Raw genomic sequence first — 6467 nt, 5'->3', positions numbered from 1 at the left:
CGATAGGAAGAGCCAAAGAAAATATTATTTAAAACTGCATTTATAAATAATAAAAAATACAACTATATAATAGGCTATTTTATTGAGTGATTAAATTAGATTTCAAAAATTTTGTCTTACGTTTTTCACAGTTCTGATTCAGGAGGAAATTCCGATGCAATTTTTGTTGTTATGGTTACACTGATGGCGACGCTTTAAATTATTGGATTTATAGTGGCTGATATTTGTATGACAGATAAAGTACAGAGCATTTCCACCCTTAAAAATAAAATATCGTCCTCCTGTTTTTTTTTAGTTAAACGCTCTCTTTTCTTGTTCGTGTTTCCGTTTTACTCTTCTGTTGCTCGGTCACTTTACACAAGTGTTTTATAACTAAAATCAGTCATAAGTATTTATTAATCAGAAACGTACTTATCTACACAGCATTGCACTAGTTATGTTTCCACTACAGCCGCAAGCTTATAACTTGTGTGTACTGCAAGAAGAGTGATGACAGAGTCCAGTAGCATCATCCGTACTTGTTTAAAACATGTTCTGATTATTTTCAGTGAGTTTAAACAGCAGTTTGGACGCATAATGCATATGGATGTTTGAAAACATAATGTGACTTATCTTTGTGTAAATCCACTTGCGATCTTGGCTTAAATAGCAACGTTCATCTTGCCATATAGGACAAGTGAAAATTTGTGTATGCAATAATTTCGCCAAAATCATTCTGAACCTAACGAAAAAATTATATTTGATTGTGTTTGTTTAGTACTAAATTATTGTAAACGTATTTAAAATACATTTAGTTGGGTTAGGCTAAAATAAATTGCTCTTGTTATAATAAGGTTAGGTAAGTTTTCTAAGATACTTTTGGTGCAAAATTAAAATTTTTTACATGAACATTAATGAAAAAAAATATATCTTTAAACGTATAAGAGAAAATTTCAGAAAAAACTTAATTTTAAACGAGTTCTTACTAATTGACCAGTTTTACATATTCGGCACGACATATATATATATATATATATATATATATATATATATATATATATATATATATATATATATATATATATATATATATATATATATATATATATATATATAAATATCCTAATATTGATATATACTATATTACTATAGATTATTAACATAAAATTTTAGGAAAACTGGCAGTGAAATCCAGTATTGTCTCGGGAGCCGCACAGAGCAGCTTCAGGAGCCGCAGTTTGCCCACGTTTGGTCTACAACCTTACCCAGATTATACCTGAAAAGGGTTTCGGGGATCAACGCCCCGGTGGTCCGGTCTGCGACCAGGCCAACCTTACAATACTTAAAACCCTTAAACTGTCCAAACGTAGATCTACGTTTTTTCAACATTTGAAAGTATGTAAAAAAAAGTAATCTTTTTTTTTTACATTTGAAAACGTGTAAAAAAACTTTGATCACCTTTTTTTTTTGTTATATTTGAAAATATGAAAAAAAAATGTAGATCTACTTTTGGAGCACTACGTATGTAAACGTAGATCTGCTTGGACAGTTTAAGGGTTAATAAAACAGCAGCCAGGCACTATATCTTCGATAACCTTAATACTTAATAAAAAAGTAGCCAGGCACTGTATCGTCGATAACCTTAATACTTAATAAAAAGCAGCCAGGCACTATATCTTCGATAACCTTAATACTTAATAAAACAGCAGCCAGGCACTGTATCGTCGATAACCTTAATACTTAATAAAACAGCAGCCAGGCACTGTATCGTCGATAACCTTAATACTTAATAAAAAAGCAGCCAGGCACTGTATCGTCGATAACCTTAATACTTAATAAAAAAGTAGCCAGGCACTGTATCGTCGATAACCTTAATACTTAAAAAAGTAGCCAGGCACTGTATCTTCGATAACCTTAATACTTAATAAAAAAGTAGCCAGGCACTGTATCGTCGATAACCTTAATACTTAAAAAAGTAGCCAGGCACTGTATCTTCGATAACCTTAATACTTAATAAAAAAGTAGCCAGGCACTGTATCTTCGATAACCTTAATACTTAATAAAAAAGTAGCCAGGCACTGTATCGTCGATAACCTTAATACTTAATAAAAAAGTAGCCAGGCACTGTATCTTCGATAACCTTAATACTTAATAAAAAAGCAGCCAGGCACTGTATCGTCGATAACCTTAATACTTAATAAAAAAGCAGCCAGGCACTGTATCGTCGATAACCTTAATACTTAATAAAAAAGCAGCCAGGCACTGTATCTTCGATAACCTTAATACTTAATAAAACAGCAGCCAGGCACTGTATCGTCGATAACCTTAATACTTAATAAAAAAGCAGCCAGGCACTGTATCTTCGATAACCTTAATACTTAATAAAAAAGCAGCCAGGCACTGTATCGTCGATAACCTTAATACTTAATAAAAAAGCAGCCAGGCACTATATCTTCGATAACCTTAATACTTAATAAAACAGCAGCCAGGCACTGTATCGTCGATAACCTTAATACTTAATAAAAAAGCAGCCAGGCACTGTATCGTCGATAACCTTAATACTTAATAAAAAAGTAGCCAGGCACTGTATCGTCGATAACCTTAATACTTAATAAAAAAGCAGCCAGGCACTGTATCGTCGATAACCTTAATACTTAATAAAAAAGTAGCCAGGCACTGTATCTTCGATAACCTTAATACTTAATAAAAAAGCAGCCAGGCACTGTATCGTCGATAACCTTAATACTTAATAAAAAAGTAGCCAGGCACTGTATCGTCGATAACCTTAATACTTAATAAAAAAGTAGCCAGGCACTGTATCGTCGATAACCTTAATACTTAATAAAAAAGCAGCCAGGCACTGTATCGTCGATAACCTTAATACTTAATAAAAAAGTAGCCAGGCACTGTATCGTCGATAACCTTAATACTTAATAAAAAAGCAGCCAGGCACTGTATCGTCGATAACCTTAATACTTAATAAAAAAGCAGCCAGGCACTGTATCGTCGATAACCTTAATACTTAATAAAAAAGCAGCCAGGCACTGTATCGTCGATAACCTTAATACTTAATAAAAAAGTAGCCAGGCACTGTATCGTCGATAACCTTAATACTTAATAAAAAAGCAGCCAGGCACTGTATCGTCGATAACCTTAATACTTAATAAAAAAGTAGCCAGGCACTGTATCTTCGATAACCTTAATACTTAATAAAAAAGCAGCCAGGCACTGTATCGTCGATAACCTTAATACTTAATAAAAAAGTAGCCAGGCACTGTATCGTCGATAACCTTAATACTTAATAAAAAAGTAGCCAGGCACTGTATCGTCGATAACCTTAATACTTAATAAAAAAGCAGCCAGGCACTGTATCGTCGATAACCTTAATACTTAATAAAAAAGTAGCCAGGCACTGTATCGTCGATAACCTTAATACTTAATAAAAAAGCAGCCAGGCACTGTATCGTCGATAACCTTAATACTTAATAAAAAAGTAGCCAGGCACTGTATCGTCGATAACCTTAATACTTAATAAAAAAGCAGCCAGGCACTGTATCGTCGATAACCTTAATACTTAATAAAACAGCAGCCAGGCACTGTATCGTCGATAACCTTAATACTTAATAAAAAAGTAGCCAGGCACTGTATCGTCGATAACCTTAATACTTAATAAAAAAGTAGCCAGGCACTGTATCGTCGATAACCTTAATACTTAATAAAAAAGTAGCCAGGCACTGTATCGTCGATAACCTTAATACTTAATAAAAAAGCAGCCAGGCACTGTATCGTCGTAACCTTAATACTTAATAAAAAAGCAGCCAGGCACTGTATCGTCGATAACCTTAATACTTAATAAAAAAGTAGCCAGGCACTGTATCGTCGATAACCTTAATACTTAATAAAAAAGCAGCCAGGCACTATATCTTCGATAACCTTAATACTTAATAAAAAAGTAGCCAGGCACTGTATCGTCGATAACCTTAATACTTAATAAAAAAGTAGCCAGGCACTGTATCGTCGATAACCTTAATACTTAATAAAACAGCAGCCAGGCACTGTATCGTCGACAACCTTAATACTTAATAAAAAAGTAGCCAGGCACTGTATCGTCGATAACCTTACAATACTTGGTAATGACCAAAGATGTCGGGTTGCGAATATCGGACAGCATGGTGAGCAAGAACAACAATGTTACCAGACAGGTTTTGAACACGCTCATAACACTATAAATGTTGACACCTTATAGAAAATGGACGAATAACCAACATTTTTTTATTTGATTACCTTCACCATTTACTTTCCAGGTGAACCTTGGACGCGATATTGTGTGACTTGTGGGTCGGTGGATAGCACAAGGTGACCACGTGTCCCGCGGGGTGATAAATACAATGGCCACTTCTTCACACGGTGTGAACTCCAACAATCAGCTCTTCACAAGATGCGAGATACAACGGCCAAACTTTATTCACCATACCTGTTAACTGTTTCGGAGAGCATCGCTCCCGAAGAGCGATCTCAGACCAAGCCTCAAAAAACTTTAAAGAAAGCACTACTGGGGAAAGACCTATTAAGAAACGCACTGGAAAGTCAAGTATATAGTCAATGTAAGTACAAGTCTGTCATATTTGCCCAACTGATAACGTATTCACGAGGCAACGAAAAGATCAGCAATTCAGCCAGAGTGCAATATGTTTAATAAATTTCACGTAGATTTTGTAGGTCTATTGTTCAATGTTTATATACATTTATCCTATAATAACTAACAAATCCAAAAAAAAAATAAAATTTCCCTATGTCTGTATATATCTATTTCACATAAGTATGCATGTCGTCTTATATTCAACCTAGAGTGATATTAAACATAATAAACCCAAAGCTAATAACTTCCATTTACAGTCATCGAGGACTGTCTTGCTTATTTCCACTGGGGTCCTTTAATCCTGTCCCCCCTCCCTCAGGATGCGAACCACACCATCGACTAACACCGAGGTACCTACTTACTGCTAGGTGAACAGACATAAGATGTAAGGAAATATGCCCAACGTTCACCCGTGATATCTGCCTATATGGCACTGGTTATTTAAGATAAAAGAATGTTAATTTTTCATACGTTAAAAACAAAGATTCTTCTTTGCAAACACATATATCTGACTTACGAAATTGAAATAGAAAACACTTCGAGGGCACGTATAAGAGAAAACGGAGTCATAGCTCCCAAATTAGGGAAGACTATAAAAGAGCAGCACATTTTCCAATGTGATACAAATTCAAACTTTATTCTTTATAAGTATTACAATGCTGAGTTTACAGAATTTGGTTATTGTGTGGTTACATGGTTTACAAAGCTCGCACTCGAGTACCCACAAACACAGGTTCACTTGTTCACACACGCTGCTATCATTTTTTGCTGTTTGGAGTTGTGGTGATATCCAAATTAACCCAGAAACTAGATTACTATTAACTTATACTCGCGTTTAAACGCTAACCCGAAGGAGCACACAACGCCTAGGGTAATGAAAGGTAAGATCCGCTCCCCCAAATAAAAGAAAACGGAGAGGGTAGCTGATTTAAACCATACCTACAAAATTTTAAACAAACTCTGTCCAGCCTACCCTGCCTGGGATATTTGAACGATTTAGTGACCAAAATCAACAGAGAAATAAGTCACTCTGTCTGACTTTTTGGGTTATCCTAGGTACTTTACATATGCTGCTATGTGTGATAATCTATGTAACTATATTTGTGTATACCTGAATAAACTTACTTAGTACCCGAGAAAGTGAACAATTTTTTCAGTAGCCATTTATACAGTCAGGCACTAAATACCTTCTTTAACACACCTATAAAAGAGTGAAAATTGTTTACTTAATCAAATCAAGGCTAATCTTAGCACAAATAAATTTAAGACAAAAGCTACAGAGTACTTAATGAAGCTGCAGGAAAAGTGGATCACTTAAACACTATAGTCGATATATAACAATGGTTATAAATGACCATAATTTTTAAAGGGGTGGACCGGTAAGCCAGCGGAAGGCCTCGGTCAGATGACCAAAAGCTCCAAAGGCGGGTCATCATCTGACTAAGACCCGCGTCAGGAAACATTTGTCCTGTTTCCTGACGAACCTTACCTAACCTAACCTAACTATAGTCGATGTGCAGTGCCAAACTGTCATGTATTGGATTTGTATTAATTTGGCTGGAGCGAAAGTGAGTGAGTGAGTGAGTGAGTGAGTGAGTGAGTGAGTGAGTGAGTGAGTGTGTGTGTACTCACCTAGTCGTGGTTGCAGGGGTCGATTCATAACTCCTGGCCCCCGTGTGCGTGTGTGCGCGCGTGTGTAAATAAAAAACTATGAGATACACTAATACATAATTATGTAGGTATTCCTTAACCTTATTTCTAAGGAATGAAACATGTGTTGATGTGTGTGACAGGTGCGTCCGACAAGTCAACATTGTTTTACCATGATAATATCCTCGCCACATCACAT

This window comes from Cherax quadricarinatus, chromosome 4 (assembly GCF_038502225.1).
Source record: "Cherax quadricarinatus isolate ZL_2023a chromosome 4, ASM3850222v1, whole genome shotgun sequence".
Classification (NCBI taxonomy): domain Eukaryota; kingdom Metazoa; phylum Arthropoda; class Malacostraca; order Decapoda; family Parastacidae; genus Cherax; species Cherax quadricarinatus.
The sequence above is the reverse complement of the archived record's forward strand: the minus strand, read 5'-3'. Positions refer to the sequence as shown.